This window comes from Poecilia formosa, unplaced genomic scaffold (assembly GCF_000485575.1).
Source record: "Poecilia formosa unplaced genomic scaffold, Poecilia_formosa-5.1.2 Scaffold1, whole genome shotgun sequence".
In the NCBI taxonomy this organism is placed as follows: Eukaryota; Metazoa; Chordata; class Actinopteri; order Cyprinodontiformes; family Poeciliidae; genus Poecilia; species Poecilia formosa.
In genome coordinates this window covers 3144435-3168579 of record NW_006799940.1, presented here as the reverse complement: position 1 = coordinate 3168579, position 24145 = coordinate 3144435, and the positions used below count along the sequence as shown (strand labels likewise).

The 24145-nt window shown below is 41.4% G+C and overlaps 1 protein-coding gene across 1 annotated transcript in view; it reads right to left on the bottom strand.

The window, feature by feature from the left end:
* Positions 1-22690, bottom strand: part of LOC103133601 (alpha-(1,6)-fucosyltransferase-like) — an 85009-nt gene extending 62319 nt beyond the window's left edge. Inside the window, exon 1 of the mRNA XM_007545417.2 lies at positions 22467-22690. The gene's annotated coding sequence lies outside the window, so the exon portion shown is untranslated. The remainder of the gene's footprint in view (positions 1-22466) is intronic.
* Positions 22691-24145: the final 1455 nt, after the last annotated feature.

The window sequence follows — 24145 nt, the reverse complement described above, 5'->3', positions numbered from 1 at the left end:
TAACTTGATTTAAAGGAAATTAATGATTCAGAATCAGTGCAGTTTTCTGGAGATTTGTTCAACGTTTAAAGTTTATTTCTTGAGCTTCAAGGAGGACTTTAAAACAGTATAATATGCTCAATTTTCCTAGTTGTAGTGAGAACACGAGCAGCAGCATCGGGATCATCTCCAGCTGTTTTAACTGACTTTTTAAGCAGACTTGTTAAGAAACTGTTGCACTAATTAATTTCAACTAAAGATAAAAGCATGACGGAATTTTTCAAGATCAAGTTTGGGACATGAATCCTTTAAACCAGGAAATGTTCTTCTGGTAATAGAAGGCCAATTTTGTACCCGTCTTTATGTGTATCTGAAGGTTCAGGTCTGAATCCATCACTACACTCAGATGCACTATTTCCTAGCTGTAGTAGCTGAAGCTGTGTGCTGACTCTTGATAGTTAAGTCCAAAAAAGTAATTACTTGAACAAAAAGCTAAAATAAGGCATCTGTCAACATCGCTGGGGAAAATTATGTAATTCAAGGACGAGTCCAACTATCAGTTTCTGTTTCCAAAGAAACCTGATTCAAAGCCGAGCTTCAGGTGTGGTTGAGTTGTGACTTAAATATAAAATATTTAAGCTAGAATTTTCATTTAAGACTGAAGTCAGAGAATTTCTGGTAATTTTAGAAAAAAGACAACATATAAATAAAGGAACATCACCGCTTTCAGAGAGACCAGACATTTTCAGGATCGGTAATGGTAGTGAACTTTAAACACGAGTCACTTGACAACTGAATAAAGCATTAACTAGACAAGAAGAGGTTGCGTAATGGAGTGTCTGCAGAAGCAACAGAAATACAACAAAACTGAAAGCTGCAAATAGTACCTTCAAATAGTAGCCTTCAGAAGATTTAAGAGTTAAAAAAAAAACATCACAATTTCTATTTTTGTTACTACTAAAGGTTATATTGCTCTTGAAAGGAGAGAGACAGGCAAGAAAAGGGGAAAGACGCTTTAAGTGGCCGATGTATTCAAATCAGACATAAATTTAGAAGGGTTTTACTCACTGACTGACGCAACGCTAAAAATAAATATAGGTAAGCGGAAACATTTCTTTAAAATAAAACAAAAAAACTACATTTAAGAGGACCACAGCCACCAACTGAACATAAAGCACTTTAACTGCTACTGATAAAGATTTTGGAGATGTTATCTTGTATCATTTTGTGTCATTGTTTAAAGAAAATCAGATTTTTTTGTTTTTGTTTGTTTTTTAACCGTTCAACATTGAGGCAACATTTAAGTGAAAGAGTCCATTCAGGTCAATTTGAATACATAATTAACTTACACTCCTCTGTAATCAGAATCTACAGTAACAGCTCAGACTCAAGAAGCAGCCAGCCACATAATGTCAACCTGCGTTACATCCTTCCACTCCACATTAGCGAAGAGCACTTATTATGGATATGCAAGGTTACAGCAGATTCCAGCTTTTGTCCTCACTGACAATTTTTTTTTTTTTTTAATGAGCCTGGGGGATTGGATTGACTTGATTTGCATGTGCTTGTTACAGAGCTGCACACTGTCACCGCTCAAGCCCACACACTCCCCGAGTATAGGGACATTTTTGATTCCATTTTTCGCTTGGCTTGTCTGTCAGTTTACGCAAGCAGAAGGGGCCATGACTCAATTTTCCACCGAGGAGGATTCTGGGGGACTTTTCATTTGCGAGCGCTTTTTACATCAAGGCTGGGCTTTCTGCCGTTCAAACGCGGCTGCGTGCGCCGTTTGAAGCGAGAGTTTGCCGGGGAAGTGCTAACTCTTTTGTGAGGGGTGGAGGGGGAGGAGGGGAACGGCTCTGAAGAGAATAGTGCTGATGTGGTCTATTACGTGGACAACAACCAAAGAATACCAAGTGGATCGGGGACTGCAAGATATGGATGAAAAGCCCTGAAAAACTCTGAATTCAGATAAAGTTTGGCTGTGATCACATCACCGAGAGACAAAAACTATCAAACCCCCTCCGTCTTCTGGTTGCTGATCTGAAAAGGGCTTGAATGAAAGCGACTCATACTGTACTCGGCGATTAAAATCACCTGCGGCAGAGACGTGTCTCGTTTTGATTGCATCGGCGCCATTTCTGAGCGAGAGACAGGTCGGCGGTGGAGTCACGGACCTTGAACGCCTTTAGCTCTCTGCGACAGGCCTGGATGGATGAGAATGGCGGGGGGCCAGTGTGACGGGGAGAGCAGAAACAGGGGCGGGAGGGGACTGATAACCCTGCAGCGAGGTTGGAAGCAAACGGGGAGAGAGGAAGGTTACGGAGAAGAGAGGAGGTGAGGGGCACGCGGGGAGAGATTGAGAGGGAGGGGAGGACAGCAGGAGAGATGATCATGATAGGAACAACAAATGGGAGCTTATTTATACACACCACAGAGGAATTCACCAGGGGAAGTAAGGAGGAATGTATTAACAGCGAGAGGAGCGCGGTGAGAATGAGGCATGTTAATGAAAAGGAGCGCCGCTGAGACACAGAGCGAATGGGAATATATCTTTGAATAGCTGAACCTTGTTTCAATAATGACTGAAAGGGGAGATGATGGGAACAGAATTAAAACCAAGAACGAAGGGGGCTCGAGTCAAAGTTCAAAAATGACGGCCACGTCAGAGGGGCGCGGCGAGACGGACGGACGGCCCTCGTTTCCTCAACAACAAGCCGGGGTTAGCCGCTTCGCATCGTGGCCAAAGAAGGAAGCGAGTGGTCGGTTCCCCGTCAGAAACCTCACGGTGAATCCACAGTGCTGAATGGATGGGAAACATGCAGCATGACTGCATTTCAAAACAAAAGCGGGACAGCCATCTGTAGATTTTTGCTGAATAATTTAAGGAGCAGGGATTTAAAAAACTTTTCTGTTACAGAAACCTCCTGCACAGATTAATCTAAAGAGTTTTTTTTTTTTGTTTGTTTGTTTTTTCCCCCCTTTTCTGGCCTTATTAGAAAAAAAACAGCACAAGTAGCTGGCATCTCCCAGGGAAAGATGGTTTCTTTCAGCCCAGTTTTTCTAAACGTTCCCAAGGAATCCTCTAAAATCTCTTCGTTTGGGAGTTTGACAATATCTTCAATCGGAACAATAATTCAAAGGAAAAACACGACTGCAATTTTTGGCTTAGCACCCAATTTTCCTAAACCACCACACAAAAAGGAGACAAAAACATTCATCAAAGCTCACTGGAAGAGAACTGCAGCAAAGGGTGAAATGTTTGCCATCAGCTCCCATCTAAATGGCAATCATTTATCTGGCAGGTGTGGCAGTATTTATTTTTTGTCTTAAAATTACAAATGTAAGTATGTGCAGCTTGTTAAAACAGCCCTACTTTAAACTAGCACTAAACATCCCCATCAATAACTCCAGTGAAGCATCTGTAATGTTGCAGGCCGAATGATGTTTTGCTGCAGTTATTTCTTTTGCAATAAAGAATTTTAATTATTTTAAGATGCCAACAGGTGTGGAGACCACCACAAAGTTCTTTCATGCAAATCAAATGTGAAGTACATTGTTAAAAAAAAATTAAAAAATCTCATTGAGCCTTCTGGAACACTAACAAAGTAAACCTTCTAAACAAAGAATGGCGTTTTCCAGCTTTTTCTTGCTTTACCATTTGTTTTAGATCCAAAACAACAACCTAATCAGGAATTGTTTGTTTGATATTCTGCACATACACAATAATTTCCATCTGCGTGCCTTTTGGGGGGGAAAGGGACTTAGGGACAGGGCTGATGAAGGATGCGGGGAGTGTGGTGTGAGCCAAAAGGTACGGTCGTGACAACAAGGCCATCTGGAAGGCCAGTGGGAGCCGAGGACTTGACAGAGAGAGCAGGCTGCCACCTCGTTCTCACACCTGAGCTAAGGCAAGCGTTTGGCGGCGTTGAGCGTACAAAGGAGACGCAGAGGAGTTGACGGAATATCAGAACTAACCCAAGAGTCCCGGGGTTTTTTTTTTCCTTAACATTACCGCATATCTGCGAGCTATGTCTGTTTGTAAATCAGATCATATGAAAGAAATGGGAAGAGAAGGTGAAGAAGTACGAGAGACAGTGACAGATGGAGAGAAAATGAGGTTCTGAGAGTGTGACAGATCGTACCGACGGAGGTGCGTTTTACCAGAACGAAGTCACATGAAATAACCGTTCTGCGTTCTTAGGCCAATACAAAGTCAAGGGTAAATATGGCGGAAGGGAAATATCAAAGTGTAGCGGAGGGAAAGCCTAGTAAAACAGAATCTTCCCAAATCTTTTCTCTTTTTTTTTCTTTTGCACTCAAAGATGAACATGAATCAATGCAGGTTCAAGTATATCACAGATTTTAAGAATTTGCCCTTTTAGAACTGCCAGGCTGAACTCGCCTTCAGCATGAGGGGCTGCTGTTATGGCTGGCTGAAATGGCAACAATGTCATATCAAGACTTACCTTTTATAAGACTTACAACAAAATATACCTGGGCAAAGAGTTAACGGAGCCAAAGTGCATTTGTTTACGTTTCTGAAGAAGTTTTAAGAACAATTGACATTCCATAAATGGGCTGACATATTTATTTTACGTCTAATTTTGAATTAAAACAAAGTTAGTTTGTCTGAGTTCCAGTGAGAAATCGCTACTGGCTGGTAAATGTCCACTCCATCCATCTTTAATGAGATTCTTGTGATTTGCTTCAGACTAAGCAACAACATGCAACATGATTATTGTATGAAGGTTCAGCTGTGATGACGTTTCCAGAGCTGTTAGAAGAATACAGGGGGCAAAGTCATGGTGACTTCAGACAAGTTTTCATACAGTCTGGTCTGCCAGTCCACATCAGAGGGGAACTGGCTCTGCTTGTGACAACACTGCTGGAACTGATAAGACATCTGGATTCTAAATGTTTGGACCAGCAATTATTATTATTATAATTATTATTTTTTTTTTTGCCTCTTGGCCTTTCGTTGACCGTTTAAAGATAAGAAACATGGAGCAGGAGAATGTCTAACACAGCCATGGAGGATGACATACCCTTCTAGTACTGTGAATATTATCTTCAGGGAATGCAGGAAATATTAGAACTTAAAATGAGGCTAACAAAGCAATAGTTACCTTGTTTGGTTCATTTACACACATTACCATCGAAAGTTTAAACCATCTAGGGCTTGCTTAAAATGTTCAGATTTTTATTCCTTTTTTTTTATACCCTGCAGTGGAGCTTTTTAGTAATTAGCCTCTTTTGTTTTACTTAAAAATAACAAACACGTTCACCTCCAAGGTCAACAATCAACCAGTGAAGTAATTCATAAGGCTGCTGTTCTTCCCCAGGATTTTTTTTTTTGTGTGTGTGTGTCTTGCGCTGGCATGAAAGGGAACTCATACTCGAACAGATTATCTTGCGCAGAACAAAATGAAGTCGAAATACATTCCTGAAGGCTTCAGGTGACATCCAAATTGCCTATTTTCTCTGATTCCCAGGCTCATCAATGTTTAATTGGAAGGTGAAGCCAATTCATGATCATTTGCCCATAAATACTTTATGTTGCCTGAATTTTGAGGGGTGGTTCATGCAAGCAAAACGCATTCTGAATTCTCAGCCAAGACTCCAACAAAAACAACAAAAAGGGAGTTCACATTAGAATAAATTGAGGGACTTTCTATTTAAGTTTAAGGAAAATGTAACAATCTCCTTCATTTTCCGTGATTTCCCGTTTCCAGCTTGCAGAGAGCTAAAATAATGCTGACCGAAAGCCTCACAAAGCAGGGAGTGCACACAAACTTGTTTGCTGCTGCAATCTGTTTAAAGGTTTCTTCTTCTGCCAAGTACAACTTGATGTTATTACGCCAGAGCCCCAAGCCTGGTTAGAGCTGGTCTGAAACAGTTTCCTCTTGAAATGCAGCGTGCATACCAGGTCAGCGTGGATGCTTACACAATCACGTCGAAAAATCCAACCATACGCACACATGTGTTGCGCGCACTTTGTGTGTGGCCTTTTGGCTGTACAGCCGTTCTCCCTGCTTTCAGTAATGGATGTTTGTTTGCTGGATCCGTGCTAGCCAGCAGCATTAACCTGACGCATCCAAGCGCAGCCTGGCGCTGGACACACCCTCTGCAGGCAAGGAGAGCCTTGTGCTGCCGGAGATATAGTGCAACAAATCTATACTGCACAAAGAAAGCAAGGGTTCGGAGGGGGGGTTATCTAGCTACAGTACATCATAGACTCTGATAAACACTAGGGGTCGGGATGCGGGCCAACATACAATTTGGTTACTCTGACAAGTCTGATTCATTGCGCACCAGTACGTGGCCCTAGCCGTCACCTGAGAGAAGTGGTGGGTTGGAGAGAGGAGTGGGGGGGGGCAAAAGAGAGAAAAAAAACAGTCAGGGAGCTTAGAACAAACAGAAGAGGACTTTACAGCATGAGATGCAAGCAGATAAGAAAGATCAGAGGGAGAGTCTGGTTTATCAGGATGCAAAAAAGTAAGAGAAGAGTTGTATTCCCTGCAGGGAGAAGAGAAGGGAAGTGATGGGTAGAGGCGCATACAAAGAAAACAAATAATAATAATAAAAATACATCTTGACTTCTGGCAGGAATGTAATGCCTTTTATGACATAGTCCTAGATGTGGATTACTTTGAGTTTTTGGGAAACTACGCTAAGTGAGCTGGTGGTGTTGGTAGAGGAACAGAAGCAGTAAGAGGCAGACTGCTTGTGTTGTGTGTTAACTATAATTGGGTGTAGCAGTTCTTAGGGTTTTTAGAAGCGGCTGGAAACACTGTAGCATCTACGATAGCTTTCCATGCTAATTTATCAAAAAAGTTTGCTTCTGAATGAAAATGAGGCAGCTAGCTCACAGAAAGTAGAGAAACAAAGTAAAAGCTCCATTAATTAAAAAAAAAACAAACACTTTCCTCGTTTTGATTAACCTTTCTTTTTTGTGGCATATTAAAAACTATTATTATTTAAACATCTTTATTAGTAGGACAGAAATCAAATCCTTCCTTAATTAGTTGACCAGCTTTTTACATGTCTGGGTCACTCCAAAAATATTATATTACATATTACTTCTAACATTAACATACTGTGCAGTTTATCGCTTCAATGTCCTACGTTGGCCACTCTAGTCAAAGACAACATTAACAACACAAACAAGCCAAACACGTTTTCTCCCAAAACGGTTGCTAGATTATGGAAGAGAGATGCAAACACTGTGTGAGAGGATCCCAGAACTCCTGAGAGATATTTCTTCAAGACAATCATTTACTAGTGAATTTTCTGCACATATTGTAGATGTACTTCTTCTTAGTCTGATTAGGAAACTAATGACATATGAAGCCTTTATTGCCACTCTGTGGCAATGCTATGTAGAGTAGTTTATTACTTTTAAACAAGTTAATCAAAAGCTGGCTACTTCATTTTTTTTTTTTTTTGTTAGAAATTTTCCAGTATTTCTGATTTCCTTTTTTCACTGAGTGCAAAATCGACTACTGAGGGGAGTTTGGGACTTAATAAAGGAAAAATATGGCCTCTGTTTTAATTAACAGTTCAATTATAACACAGCTAATGGCTTACTAAATATAATAGGTTTATAATTCAGAAACTATGATTAATCACCCGATTATCACTTTGTGAAACTGCAAAAAGTTTCAGTTCAGGCACTTAGCCAAGCATTGCAAAGTAATAACAGTCCTTCAACTTTTCCATCATTTTGTTTCATGACATTTAATTGCGATTTTCTTTGTGTGATGAACACAAATGAGTTTGTGAAAAGAAGGGAAAATGATACATGGTTTTCAAATCTGTTCATGTAAAAAAAAAAAAAGGAAAGAAAGTTGGTCATATCTATTCAGCTCCCATTAGTGAGTACTTTAATATTTCTGTACTATTATTACTATGGCTGTCTTTTTAGGGTCATACTCATTTTGAAAGGTGAACTCCCCCCGTAATGTAAAGTCTTTTGCAACCTCTAGCATTTCTTCTCATTTTTATCCAGCTTCCTTATCCTCCTTAAGAATGTTCTTTCTACATCCTAATGGAGCCACCACCATATTAGAAGTGATAATTTGTCTTTACAGTGTTAAATTTCAAAAGCATACCGTGAGCAGGCTTCCTGTCCTGGCTTCATGTTTGCGAAACAATTGTCTGAAAATGCAAAACTAGCTAAACTCAACTAATTAGACAGCATTGTGTAAAGCAGCTCTAAGTTGAACTGAAGAAAATATATGTGTGGCGTTTGGGGATGTGTTTGTGTGGGCATGGGCCCAGTGAGGCAGAAACGGTGCCAGCAGCTTTTGAGGAGGGAGCATGTGTCCAGCATCCACCGATGTTGTGCTAGGTCACAGATGTCACCTGGTCCCTGCCTCACCCCACTCCCCCTCCTCCTCTCCCGGCCCCTCCGCTCCAACTGTTTGTGCGCAGCTCCACAAGAAAGCACGGACATACAAAAAAAAACAAAAACAAGATTCTTTGATTGCTTAGATCTTCTAACTATTGAAAAACTGACCACAAAACGAGAACATTCAAGAGAATTCACAAAGCAGTCACATGCAGAAAACCCCAAAATACTACAGAAATGCTACCCAGAGCTGCAGGCAATGTCAGGTTGCTATGGTTTTGCCAAGCACTTACAGTTCATGCTACACTAAATTAAGCATTGGCCTTAAACACATCTTATCAGCCTGGATAAAAAGCCTAGCAATGGATAATGTACTTAGATAATGTCAGCTGCAGGAAGATGCGTGAAACCACAATCACTGAATAAATGGAACAAAGATCAGTGTGTGTACGGGTTTGTGTCTGTGTGGTGAGAGCATAAAGGCTCTGCTAATCGCTCAAAGGGGCTCCCCAGCCATCGTGTGGTCATCGTTTTGAGAGGGCCTGAAATTCCTTTTGCATGCTTTGCCACTTGTTTGCTCGAGAAGCCAGAGTTGGTTTGCCGCAAGAAACCACCATGCAGATTGTTGATGGATGATTTTTCTTCTCTCTCTCTCTCTCTGTCTCCCTGAAATGTGCCCACCCACACATCGCTGACATTTCTTTTCTGTAGAGTCTTTAAATTACCACGCGTATTAGTGAAGCAATGGGAAGACTGCTTTTTATTCTTCTTCTTAATATTGTGTGCTTTCGAGGTCAGTGGCTGCCCCCGCTCCCCGCTGTTCGTCTTTACTTTCTCCTTCACTCCCCCGCCTCAGTCGCCAACCCCCCCTGCAGCTTGGAGGACACAAGCGGTTACACCCAGTGTCCCAGCGGAGCACCGCTTTGCTCTGACAAGATCAGCATAGGACGGCACAGCACACTCCTGCTCCACGCCTGCCTCCATTCCCTTCAGCTGCCACCAGCCACCCACTTGCTGCCAATTGTGACTCATTTCTAATGACACCAGCCAGGGCACTTATGTGTGCTGGTTCAGTACCATTAGGTAAAAGTCATATTGTCACAATTTCTGTTACTTATTTAGACTACTTCCAGTTTTTTATGTTAACATTTTCAACTTTAAAGAATCGGATGCCTTTACACAAACAACATGACAGAAATAATTAGGAGGACATTCACACCAGCCCTGTGTGCTATATTAAGACCAATGTCTTTCTGGTGTAAAGTGCCTTAAGTGGTCATTATGACACAAAAAGTGCTATTTAAGTTCAGTCGATTTACTTCAGAAAGAAAGCTTTCAATGTGTCGCTTTTTTAAAAGGAAGAATATTTGGCAGATTAATTTCAGACTAACATTAAAACAAAATTTTTTTCAGCATCATAAGCAATTTGAACTCAGCCGGTTGGCACTTCTGCCTCTTTCCTAAAAAGTAACGTCCTTTAGTTTTAGTTAGTTAAATGGCAGTGGACAAGGGCCGGAGTGAGACTTTCACAATCTGACAACCTGGGTTAAAATGATCACAGTTTTTACAAGATCACATATGAAAAGAAACAAAAACAAATGTAATTTTATCAGATGATCAACACATTTTTTAACTGCTGCATAATGTTAACATGAGCAACAGAGGATGCTCAATTCGTTTTCATTCACCGACTGTCCAAAAATTGTCTGTCCTGTAAAAACTAAGAAAATCTCATTGCTAGTTGACCAGCAGCTGGGGAAGCGTAGCGCTGATTACTGCGGAGCTTTCTCTGGACTCTCAGTAGTAAGACCTCAAACTGTAGGAATGGCATTCTGCTTTTTAACCCCGACTGTTTGAAACCTTTTCATACATTGACATTGGTAAATAGTCTAAATGCCAGACCAAAGCGTGATGGCCAATGTCTACTAAACCTAAAAAGGTCATCTTGTTTTCAAGTTTTGATAACTCAAGACATGTTTACTATTCCTAGTAATCAGACCCATCCAAGGGCACGATGGAAAGTTGGGCCAAGTTCTTGAGGAGAGGGCATGAGCACAACATGAGGGCTCGAACTTCTAATCCCAGTTAAGACAAGCCCGGCAGGCAGGCCGACACAAAGGAGCTTGGTCCAGTGTTGGTGGAATTAAAGCAAAGCCTCCTCTCTGTTGTTATGTTAATCCACAAGACAATGATTATCTGTGGGGTAACGTTGCCACAGTGATAAACGTGGCTCAAGAGTGCTTCAATTAGGACAAACAGAGCGAGTGAGGCGGGTGATGCTGCTATGATTGAGAAAGGCGTTTTGTTATTTCCTTTGAGTAGATAGAGCAGCTTTTAAAACGGAGAGCCGAGTTTACACATGAAGCCTGACTACTCCCAAGACCTAGGTTCAATAATGCCTATAAAATTAGCTCTCACCAGATCAGATCTATCGGTTTCTAAATGACTCCATAAGATGGAGAAATGACATTGAGTAAGTATGCCATATGGGGTTGCATTGTGCCTCATTGATCTTGCAATGTGACGGCAAAGCAGTTCGGATGGCTTCCCGGCTTTATTGTCTTTTTCAAAATGGAAAGTTTCAATGCAGCCATAAAAGTGAATCCATCAACAACAATCCTTTAGTATCTCCTCAAATCAGAGTTGAAAAAGAGCTCTTGGGAGGTATTTAAAGCTCCACATTAACTTGATATGCCGACTTTAATTTGTAGCGATGTTGCCAGATCAAAAAACATTCACACAAAGACATGCTTCTGTTTTTCTCATGCAACTACGCGTCACGAAGCTGTTCTACAGATGCACGTTTCCAACGCGGTGGCACGTCTGGCGTCACACGAGTGTCTTCTCAGTCCTCGTCAAAACTGGCTCAGGGGCGACTGACGCAGACAGGATCCGTCCCACTGGCTCGGCCTAACTCCATGCTGTTTCCTCGGCCCTCTGTCATGCTCTCCCTGCTGCTTGACTGAACGATGTTGCATCATGTTTTTTGGACTGCGGTCAGGCACTTGCTGTGGCTTTCCTTCTTCCCCTCCTCCAATCTGTCTTACAGCTCCAACAACATAATGGGTCTTGGACAGCTGTGTCATCACACTGAGGCCTATTAGGGGCCTTATATCTGACTGGCATGTTGTTATTGCTCTTCAAGACAAAAGCTAAAACTGAGGACAGGGTCTGCCAAACTGGCCTTTCAAAGTCCTTCATGCACCAGTGGCACTGGCAATAAGACAATGTCAAATTGTGCAATGAAAGTATGAAAAGAGGAACAATAGGAGACGGCAAAATCTCGGAGGCTACATGGCAGAAGTGTCGGATGGATATGGCCTTGTGTTGGTTTACTGAGGTTCTTGCCATAGGCGAATACCACTCTTATAAATGCTGAGAGGCATTTACAAGCCTGCAGAGGCAGCAAAATGCACTATTTTAAAGAGTGCTGACATGGGAAAGCAAGTTGGTGACAAGAAACTTAACCAAAAAAACACTTACAAGGTTTTTTCTTCACTTGTTTGTTCTTTCTAGATACACTTGCAATGTAACTGGGGCTGTGGTGAAACATCGAGCTTACAACAACAGGCAAACTAAGTATGCCCTAATACCATAAAGGTTTTATGCGAATATACACTAATGAATCAGCCAAAGACCAGAACGGGCTGTATTTTCCTTAACTGGTTCTTATCATCAGGGCTAAAAGAAAAAATTAGATGATTTGATGGAAACACAGCGTGTCCCTGTCTTTTCACAGTCAAGTATTTGAGGATTTTTCTGTTGAACTTAACTCACTTATTCATGGAATATTTGCCTATTTACATGTTTTTTTTGCCCCATATCCAAAACATTCTCAAGCACATGAGGATTGGTAAGCTGAAACACCAAGGTTAAATACTACTTGATTGTTACTACTTGGTGGTTGCAAAGCCTCAAACCCAGGAGGTCCACTCATTTTCTTTGGTGCCAATTGGCTGTATCAATGTAGAATTAATTAAATACCACACAGAATGCAAAACAATCTGAAACATAAAACCCCGATATAAAAAGTAAACAGGGAAAACAATTGACCAAAAGGGAAAATAAGAACTAGGTTTTTTTTTTCCATTCTACAAAGTATCAAACTGTGCCAATGCTAATCTATGATAGTAAAAAAACGTGCTCCATAACTGACTGAAGTTTCAGAGACACCAGAGAGCATATAATCTTGTGTTACAGTAAGTAAGAAGCTTAATGTAGAAGGAGATTATATATTGTAGATGAATGATCAAAGTTGTAGCACTGCTATGAAGAGAAAACTTACAGACAGCATAACGTCACAAACAATTCAGATTCTTATTCAGCTGCAGCTATGCAAACTATTAAAAACAGAGGGATTACATATGAAAAGAAGAATCAGACGTCAACACAAAGTAACAGTACTAATTGTACATCTCAATTTGCTTTCACTGTAGCATCTGGTAATGGAAGCAGCCCACTTTTTCACTTCTGCAAATATTTATTTTGGGGGTGATGTGGAACAGAACATTCAATTGTTTCTTGTGCATGAAAAACCGCTGTCATCCCGTTGCCTGCTTTGTCTCGAGAGTAATGCATGTTGCTTTCCATAAAACACGCGCATTGCTTAGACTGACTGCCCCTGCAACCAATAAATAACCTCCATCTGCACTGGCACAAGGAGAGGATTTTTTTATTGACAACGCAGCATAAAATAAAAGAAGAAGCATCAATATTGCACTGGCTGCAACACAAGCATTATAAATTCATTTTATAATTCAATCAATAACCAAAACATTGGAAATGAGACTTTCCTTGCCAACAGAGCTCCCTAATACCCAGGAATACCATTAAGCGATCATAAATTGAACATCACTGTGAGGTCTAATAAGAGATATTACAACTGTATCCTAGGAGGGGGAACGCTCCTGGAAATGTTTCAAGATACATCTATTAGGTTAATATAACAATAAATCCTTTCTTTAAATGCACTGCAATTACAATAACTGTCAAAACATGCTGATGTGATGCTTTCTCCCTGCTTTGTAGCTCTAGTTGCTCCGTGCTTTAGTATTTTGCTGAGCCGACCGCATGAAAGCCTGAAGTAAAGCTTGCTCACTGTGGGAACCGCAGCTGCTCCTTGACATGTCGGTTGTCCTTGGGTTGCAGAATGATTGTAAAAATAGCATGCAGCGGCCAAGGGTAACGAACTCAAACTGATAGAAAGCGATAAAACAAGTGAATATATTACCTGCGCTGAGTCACATTAAGAGTGACAAAACGGTCGTTTGTTTTTTTTTTTCTTGTCTTACTGTCGGATCATCGTAAAAGTCTGCTCATGTTTCTCCTGACTACCAGGAAATGAGCTGTGAAAGTTGAGGAAAGTTTCTGAATTTTAAATCCGCTGCAAAGAAACCTAGCAGAGAATGATTTGTGCAATATATGAACATAAAATCCACTTTTCATAATTTATCTCCGATAAGAAGGCCATGCTGCTCACTATGCTACAAGGGGGGGAAAAAAAAAAAACGTTTCAAGGATAACGGAAATCATTTCTTGTGAATTAGTTACAATTAAAGGCCTGAGATGTTAGGATCAAGGATTGCATTCAGTCTCTTATGGTCATATCGAATCCATGTACCTGTAACAGGCGACTACTTAAAATTCCACTCCTCTTCCTTCTCTGCATTATCAGCTGAATCTTTTGCTGATGACCCCAATTAAATCCCCCTCACTCCATTGTGCAGCGATATAAAAAAAAAAAAACAACTAAAGCATGCTGTGTCCTCAGTTACATCCGCAATGTTTCGAAAAGCACAATATGTACCAAACAATGCATTTCAGCTTTGATTGGTATATTTACAATTTTGTTCCGGTTTTTCATCATATTTGGCTTAAGTTAGTGATTTCCTATATTTCCCAGAGTGCTTTTTAACAAGCGCTATAAAAAGAAAAGTGAACAGAAGAGGTTGTTTCACGCAGCACTGGATCTTAGTTCGACCTGTGATAAGAAAAGACGGTAAGTGGGGCGGATGTTCCTGGAATCCAGACAGAAAAGACCGCATTTGAGTCTTTGAAGGCAACAGCATAGTTTAATCACTTCTATGTACGTCTTTGTCAAAATCAGTTTCTATGGTGATCAGCCTTTAAATATGGCACCTGCAAAAAAACTCCGGGGATGGCTGGTTGCACAGGCAAATGCATGGATGGATGGACGGAAAGACGTGATGGATATTTTTCATTAAAAAAAAAAAGCTACTTATTTTCAAAGCTCATTTATTCAGCATGTAAACAACAGGACAGGTAAATCACTTCAACACCGATGTTTTTCCACCTTCTACTTTCTCTTATGATTCAAGACCTTGAAAATGTTTAAACAGAAACATTTCCTTTCTTCAGATTGTGAACGTTTACTGTTCATCTTACACACAGCCCCCTTGAGTTATACCGAGTATTTGTTGGCATTTTTTTTCCCCCATTGTGAGTAAGTGTGCCATCGGTGCCTGACTGCCAATTTTGCTGTTTCTTCACAGTTTGACTGCTGTCTGATTACCGCCCCGCCGACTTCCAGAGCACCACGCTGTGCCAGGTGACAGGACTCCTGCGGCTGAAATCCAATCAGGCCAATCCTCTCCGATCCCTCGCAAACCGTTTCAGCCGCCGCCCGCGCGCCGCCGCACCATCAGCGGCACACACTGCGAATGCCACATGCACTTACAGTGAACTTATTGAGAGACATAGAGCAGCAAACCATCCACATTAATCACCTTACCTCTCGTGAACTTGGCAAAGACACATGGGAAAGGGGTTAGGTGTTAAGTAACACTGGATCGCTTCCAGCTTTACAAAGCAGGTAACCTTGCTTCGTGACCTCTCAGTGCAGGTCACAGAGATTAATTGACCCCTTCAAGATCAATAGTTTAACAGTAATCACAACGTTGCCTTACTAATGCAAACAAGCCCTCCAGGAAGGAGGACTAGCAGGAGCGAAACTTCTAGCTCCCCGCATGTGAGCAAGATAATGCCCACCTTTCATCACATTCCAGCGCCCACTTTCCAGGGCCTGGGGATGAACCCTCTGTGGACACGTGAAGAGGTCACACACAGGGCACTCGATACCGGTTAGCACTAAATCAGATATTCCTGACTAAATGGAGGACATTCAGTGTGTGTGTGTGTGTGTGTGTGTGTGTGTGTGGGTGTGTGCGTGTGTGGCGATGCAGCGGCTGCTGGGAAATTCCGACTCGGCGTTGAAAGCAGAATAATCCCAAATTTTCCCCCATGCAGAGGCAGGCCTGTCACACAACCTTTTCTACCCAAGTGTGGGAACTGCACCAGTTCTGTCACATGAGCTCATAGTCGTGCTCTTTGCTGCCTTTCTGCATGTCGCTGTGAGCCTGAGCACTCCGAGTTCCAGTTGGGGCTATTGTCACTATGATCCTAATGTCCAGCGTCTGGTTCTTCAGCTATTCTGCTGTGTTCTAGAAATGATCTGAGTGTTTGTGCCTGGAGCACGGCAGCCATCTCAATCTCCTCCTCTATCTGCTCTTTCCAAACTCCAAAACCTTTGTCCTACGTATCCTTTGATGCCATCAGAGCGGGTTGTGCGTTCAACACACTCCGGTTCAGAGGAAGGGCTCTTGAAGACCAAAGCAAACTCAGATCCAGCTTTAGGTAAGGCGCTGTGTGGCGCCACTTCCTAAAACCCAGAAAGCACAGCGTCTTCTCGGGCAGCTGAGAATTTTTCACAGCGTCTCTGAATCCCTCCAGCCCTCCGTGCTCGCTCTGATCCCGTCCTCAGCCGTGGACTCACAGCGGCTAAAAGGCACTTTGATGGGCCCAGGGTACTGAGCACCAAGGGAATCTGCGAGGATGTGGGAGGTTTTGAGGGGAGATGGGGGGTGAGGGCGGTGGGGGCTGTTTGTGTCCCACTGTGAATCCCTGAGCAACTTCTGATGAGCTAAAAGTTCCCACTGTGTGTCATACCCATTTGAATTCAGCTGCTAAGGAAGAGAAAGAGCTGGAAACCTTCATTTGTTCTGATCTAGTTATGACACTCACAGAACTACACACATAAAAAAAAAAGTTTTAATGTAGCAAGTAGCATTTATGAAGTGACAGATTAATACAATGATGAGAGTGATTGTTGTCGTTTTTCTTTTTACAAATAATCTGAATTGTATACCATCCACGTTCAGTCTCCCTGTATCAACAGTTTTTCATTGGTATTGTAGCTAAAAATCTTTTGCTATGTAGAAATTTATTTACCTTTTTTTTTTTTTTTTGCAAAATAGCTCTAGCTCAGTCAAATTGAATCAGCACATTTGGGAATGTAGGTTTTCAAGACTGCAAAAATTCTCAACTTTAGTTCTGAAAACTGAGTTGGCAATTCTAAGTCATGAAAATGTGTAATTCCAAATTATTCAATTGTAGCTTTAGCTGTGTAGTTGGGGTTGTTGATATGCCAGAAGGTCAACCTCTCTGCAGTTTAAAATACTCCCAGAGCCTCTTGAAGGGTTTCTACCAGGATTGGCCACTACGAACTCTGAGAAGTGTCGCTGTCCCTGCTGAAGAAAGGCATCCACACAGCATGACGTAGCCACCACAGTGTTTCGCAGCGGGGATCTTTCTATTTCCGGATGACGGATTGAAGTGTGCTTTGGAGAAGTCCAGAGCTTGGGATATTATTTAATAGCTTAACCACAGTCCTTTTTCTTTTACTGGGCTTTTTATTCCCTAATGTGGTCCAACAAAACTCTAAAGCCCCAACAGAACAGCTGTATTTTTAGTGGGACTCCATTACACACACAGATGCCAATTAGTTGCACTGGATTTTATAGTGTGAGCGAAGAGAGTCGAATACTGGCCAAAAGCTCGCCACTGTCCTGCAACATTTGGATGCATATCTGCTCCGACACACCTAACTGAAAAGGCTAAATCACCTCCTTGGCATGACAGAAAGTTTTTAAAAACCCGGCCATTATAATTTCTGTAATTCAGGTAGCAAATAGTATCCAAAGATAAAAGGACAGTAGCTCACCGAGAGTGGAGTTGCTAATCCTTGGTCAATCCCATAAAATCCCTATGAAGTTAACGGTTGTAGCATGACACAGTGTGAAAAAACTGAAGGGGTATGAATACTTGCAAGTATTAATTCAGGAGGAGAGGGAAATTTATGCAAAACCGCAGGAGGTCGAGGAACTGCAGAGTTATGTGCTTCTTACCTATACCAAGAAAAAAAAAAAAAGGAGGAATGGAAGTACAGGATGCCCATTTCTGGAGCCAAGAAGACTCACTTCCCAGGCATGGCTGCTGTAGCAATAACTGCCCAAGATATATCAAAACCAAACACATGCAAGTCTGCTTACTGTGAGGACAGAAATACACATCTTTTCTAATGTTATCTTGTGTTTTATTTCTCTCTCTCCTGCTGAGCAACCTCCCTGCAGGGCCAAACAGAGCCAGGGCAGTAGACCATCTGAGGTAGCATTCAGGTCAAGCCCTTGCACTGGTAACAAGTGAAACAAAGGCAGGTCACATTCTAAGCTAAACTATGACCCAAATCTAACATTGTAACATCTTTCATACCCAAACAAAAGATAGCTTTATGTGATATAAATCCACCGTCTGGAAAAAAACTAATCCAACCTAATGCCACAAAGCTGTTGAGTAGAGCTACTATTGTTCTTTTCAAACTAAACTATTCCCAACTCCTCAGTGAGACAGGAAGATAAACAGCAAGAGGCTTCTGGGGCCTTACTCTTTCACCTGCTGGAGAATGCTATCAGCCCGGATCAGTCCAGCTTGTTCAAGCTGAGCTTCAGCAGCCTCTCGGGCCGGTCCTCGCCGCCATTCTCCATGGAAACCTGCCTCACACTCACCCTGCGATTGGCTCACACAATCACCAGACAGACACTCTGTCTTACAATACAGATAATAATGGCCCTCTGCAAAGGATGACAGCGGGAGAAGACTGATGGAGGAACAGCTTTCTCCTACAGACTTTGCCCTTTAGCCACGTTCTGAAAACGTATAAAAGAAATTCAGTGCCTGCATACGTACCCTATATATGATGTTCTCTTAAAAGTCTTCACCACGGAACAGGGAGGAAAAGAAGTACCGGTCATGTCAACATTTTTTTGAATTATATATTTTCAATAGGTTCACTGACATGAAATTAGCACTAAGAGTGGTTAAAAGCCCAAGTCAGAAACCTCTAATGACACTCGCAGTAGAGTGCAGCGATCTGACCGATCTTTAAAAAGCCTGGCCTGTCGATTCCAATTTTGGCCAATACAGATTTTTTTATTTGGCCACATCGACAAAGTGGCTAAGTTGGGAACCATGGGGTGACTTTTTATAACCGTGCACACTCAGACCTAAGTGATAGGCACTTTGAAGCTTGTTTAAAGTTTCCTGCAGAACATTTGAACAAACCAATATAACACTGGGAGAGCATCGTCTTATGAGATAGGAGCAAAGCTGAACTCTTTAAATGAAATTGCACACACCATGTTTGTAAGAGAAACATGAAAACCAGCATATCAACTGTGAAGTTAGGAACTGGGAATATGTTGGTGTGGGGTTGCTTTCTAGAATATGGTACTAAAGTGGTTTGATGTAGTGAAAAGAGAAATGTAGTTGGGACATTCTTGACCAGCTTAACAATATAAACTGTCAATACCAACAAAGGTTTTCCTCCTTAGAAGTGAAAACATTTCACGCAGCATTTTCAGTATTTATTTTCTGTGCCATTCCACCTTGTTGCACAAAACCTAATTTATTGACTGTTTTGTTTTTGATTCTTTGTGTGTTTATGTAACTCGGATAGTGAATTTTGTGTCAATAGCCCCATTAAAAATACATTTATTGTGGAAAATACTGGCATGCTCAGTTCTTATTATTTCCATTGTACACAGTATTAGATTAGTAATTGGTTTCAAAAGATGGCAGAGAAAAAATAAAGCCAACATGAAAGGCAGATATAACAAAATGAATGCCAACCAGTTGGAAACAAACGTTGATTTTTTTCACAGAACACATCTATAATCCCATAGATATTTATTCCCCACATTTAACAAAGGCATCTTTTCAATAGTTTGTGCTTTGTTCAGATATAGTATAGCCTAGAACTGAGGTTCGCTGCACTGAGATGAACAATTCCAACAAAACAATGCTTCGCCATGAACATGCTTCCTTTGGTAACACTGTCAACACAATTTGCTACGAGGATTTTAAGGTCTTGCATAGAGTTTTTACTTCCCTGTTGTCTATGCTCAAAGTATGAGGAACTCCACCTCAAAATATTTCTTGAAAATAAATCCTCCTTCATTCAGCCTCCCCCCACCCCCTCCCAAAACCCCATCCCCATCATCAACCTACTGACGGAGACCCAGGATATATCTGGAACAACAAAAGCAGGGAAGAGAATGTATACACAGCACACTGAAGCCAATATCAAGCATTATACACACACTGTACACTGAGCCAAAACACTGTGATGCTTGAAATTAGAATGGCTTTTCATGCAAACATGGGCGCTAGTTGTGCAGGTGACGGGGCTGCTGCTGCAGACAGAACTGAAATGAAAAACAAATCCGGGTGCTATTTTAAATAAAACTCCACTTGGCAGTGAGTTGCTGCACAAAAAAAAAAAAAAGCCAAACAAACACAGAAAGGCTCCTCACCATGTGACAAATGCCAACATTTTATGTACAGGTTAAATTATCACAGGAGTCACCGCCAATTTTTGCTCAGTGCAGCGCGCCTAACGGCTTTGGCAGAGCAACACTAATGTGTTTAATGAAGTCATTAGTCAAAAAATGAAGACAGACAGTGGTGTGAGGTTTTCGATGTGGGGCCATAAAGGGCAGAAAGAGGCAGAATGAAATAGAGGAAATGGACCCTACTTCTCAAAACGCATTACATATGCATGTGACTCAGTGTAAACATGGCAGGAAAGGTGCCAGCGTGCTGAAGTCATTTGTTTGAAAAGTCAAAGCTGGTTTCTGCTAAAAAAAAGAAAAAAGCTTCAAAGCCTTTTTTGAAAATATTAAGGAATCATTCTGACTGCCCTTGCCATTATTTGATTTAATCATCAAAAATTGCACAGCCTTGAATTAACTACTCCAATGTAATTATTTGCACTTGACAGATATGAATACCTAAGTTCAGTGCAAAAAAAAAAAAAATGGCACGACAGCCCTGATCAAAGCAAATTGTAGCCGAACAGTGAGTCACTTTTGCTTTACGTAAAATAATTGGCCACTGACAGTTGAGAGGAGTTAAAATTTAGGCAGACATCTATCTGAGGCAGGCCGGAGTACAAGACTCGCGTCTCACCCCCCCACCGCCATCACCGCCTCCAACTATGGCACAGAGTGCTGTCGCCACAATATATACGGCTGTTTACTTATTCATGAATGGATTAGGGCAACTAACTCAATCAATCTGCTCTGCCAGTAACCAAGGCAGGCTTTATAAGATAACATTAATGATGAATTAGTTGTCCATAGGTGTTGAGTTTCCTTCCGTCTTATCAGCAATCAGCAGCTGCAATTCAAGTAGGAGTGTTGGTGCAAATGGATTGGGAGTCTGGAATTATTACGGCACTTATTGTCGAAACAGTTTGCTGTCATGCAAGGAAGATGAAAAGAGTCTTATAAAATAAACAGCAGAGACAATAAATAATACTGGGATTTTTCTACGTCTTGTTGGCGGGACAACTATTGGTGGTGCACTCCACAAGTATGGGCTGTCAAAATGAAGTCACAAGCCAGAAATGGCAGCAAAATATGCGCTGTCAACTCTAAAAAAGCCATGTCTTTGGTGAAACTTGGTAGTGGCAGTATCATGTGGTGGACAATTCATTAATAACTTACGTCAGAGGTTGTAAAGTTATTAACAACCTCTGACGTTGTAAAGAAGCTTATAAATCGGGTAAAGTGAAACCGTCCAACAGGACAAAAACCAGAAAAATGAAGTCAAAATAGGTTTAGATGACGTAATGTGTTAAAATGGCATAGTCAAAGTCCATTTCTTGACGTAATTGAGAATCTGTGGCAACATTTGACAATTGGCTCACAGATTCTCTACATCCAAACTGACTGAAACAACAACAACAAAAATCATCCTCTGGAGCTGCAACGCTGGGGAAGACCATATAACTTTCTTGATCTATTACATAAAAACCCAATAAAAACGCAGGGCAGTTTGTGGTGGTAACAATAAATCATGTAAAAGCGAACGGGTCACGAATATTTACATGCAATGTACTGTATGCGTGCAGTTTCCAAAGAGCTGCACATTTACACCAGGTCATTTCTCACCATCCACGTTTAGCACATCATTGTTTCTGCATGACGTCTTCGGCCTCTGTAATCACACAGCTTCGTAAAGTTGTGTGAGACAGAAGTCACCCTATCACTATCCTGGTGTAAATGCCAGACCGTGTCGTTTAATCACCGTATCAGAGGCCTTATTAAACCACACCTGAAGATACTGAAAGCAAACTCCTGCCTGGCTGTGCTGATTATTACCCTGCACATTTTCTCATCCTGGCCGCAGCAGCCAAGCGATGATGCTGACCAAACCGGCAGCTGCATTCACAACAAAACAAGACGACACAAGAGGATGCGCAACTAAATGTGTCAGGCGCGTTTCTTTCCAGGTTGTGAGTCACATGTGTTTCACTCTTTCTTTCTTTTTTTTTTTTTTTACGGTATTATCTCATGCAGACGCCACACCGTCACAAACATACTTATATTTTTGAGCTAAGTGGCTTCTAGCTCTAACTGTACCTGAAAGAAAAGCTGTCAAATAAATGATTGATTCATCCACCACACTGAAGGTACGGTCTCACAGCTGAAACCAAGGTAACAACAACACAGGTCCCACTTGCTTTGCTCGCTAACAAACAAAGCGTGGCACGGAGCACCGGCTAGCATCCTCACATCCCCAACAGAAGACGCACAAGCACGTCCGAGCGGCGGCGCTCAGATAACGGTAACAGGCATTGCTCTCTGCCGTGACCGCTATTTGGCTACCCTGATCTCATCAGCCGCGACGCAGTCAACAGGCCGGGAAACGTAAGCTGAAGCGCTGCCTCCTTCTACAGCGTTTGCGTTCAAAATGAAAGCGATAGTTCGCTTCCTACCTTTATCTGACGCGCCAGCTTCCAGAGGCATCCGACCGGAGGCACGGCGGGGAGGCTGCCGGAGGCTGGGTCTGACGCGAGTCTTGTTGCTCCAGAAAACTGAGCAGAAAGGCTGCAGCGGAAACAGGAACTAGAGGAGCTCGGGTCTCTGAATACGGCAGTCCAGTCTGCTCGGTGGGGATCTACTGAATGGCCGGTGTCAACACGGAGCGGGGAGGAGGGAAAACACAACATCCGGTGGAGAATTTCAAAAATAAAAGTCTTTGTAATTTCATCTTTGAGTGGCATTTTTGCCGGGGCTTTACTTTGTGAAGTTATCAAGTCAGTTTATTTACATCGCGCCAACTTAAAGACATATAATCTTTACAAAGAGCGTCAATTTATCTCCAGAAAAAAGTAACACAATTCTGTCCAAATCCAAGATCATTTCATAGTATCGTATTCTGAAATTCAAATCCAGTAAGATAAAGTGCGGTTCAAATCCAAATTACACTACAGGACAATTTTAATTAGACCCAGTCTGAGGCAAAGAAACAAGCCAGCAGACACAAGATCTAATTCTCAAACTTCACATTTGTAATCAGATGACTTTTTGAGGTGAACCAGATGCTTAATCATGTGCAGACAGAAACTTTGAAATTAAGGAAGTATAGCCTGGGGATCAGTCTAAATTTATTGCAAAGTAGCCACTAAATTCAGAAAAGAAAAAGCAACTGAATTAATTTCCCTGATTCATTAATTTTATCGTTTCTGCGGCAGACCAGGAGTTTGAAGTTGACTAAGTTTCTGTCTGGTCCATCACCACAGTATTTCAAATACAGATGAATAATGCAAGATCACAACTGGATGTCATTCAAACTCTTACCACTAAATGGGAACAAAGTGTTGGTAGAAGATGCACACACAGGCACCTTGGCTGCATTAATAAATCCAGAAACAGCTTGAGGCAATTTCACAACCACATAGTGTAACAGAGGTTGCATAGAAAGTAACCAACACACACAGTAGTTATGCTCATACAATAGAGAATCTTCATACGTTCATAGTTTTGTTAGAGGGATGGTGTCATACTTTCCAAGCACATAGTGCCATTTCATGATGACATCACCCTCTCTTTAAGATGTGTTTGATAAAGCAATGTTTTAACAGACATTAACATACATGATACAGCCCCTTTAGAAGAAATATTTCACTTCATAAGTTGACATCACGCCTCCCCTGTAGCAGCATATTTTGATCCTGTTCATTTCACAGGAAATCTTATTTTATGCACACTGTATTTGCAACTAAATTCTAATTAGAAACATAAATATTCCGATATTTCTTCTCACGACATCTAATTAAATATGGACTCTCTTCCCTACTCCACTGAGTTTTATACCCAAGTTGCATAGCAGACATGGATACCAACCTGAATAACCCAAATAAGTAAACTGGCCTCCAAAACCTGCTTCAATAAATAATGTGAAATGACTGTGATAAATATAACAAACATGCTTAACATCTTAATGTTTGACTTACGACTAAATAAAAAAAAAAAAGTAAGGGTGTTAAAAGCACAACAGCTTTAACAATTTCATAGAGGTATTAGTGATGGTGTGGGTTGGTGTTTGAATTTGTGGCTGTGAGATCAAACCTGTTGCATCCCTCCACTATTTTACAATGTAAACAGAAATATC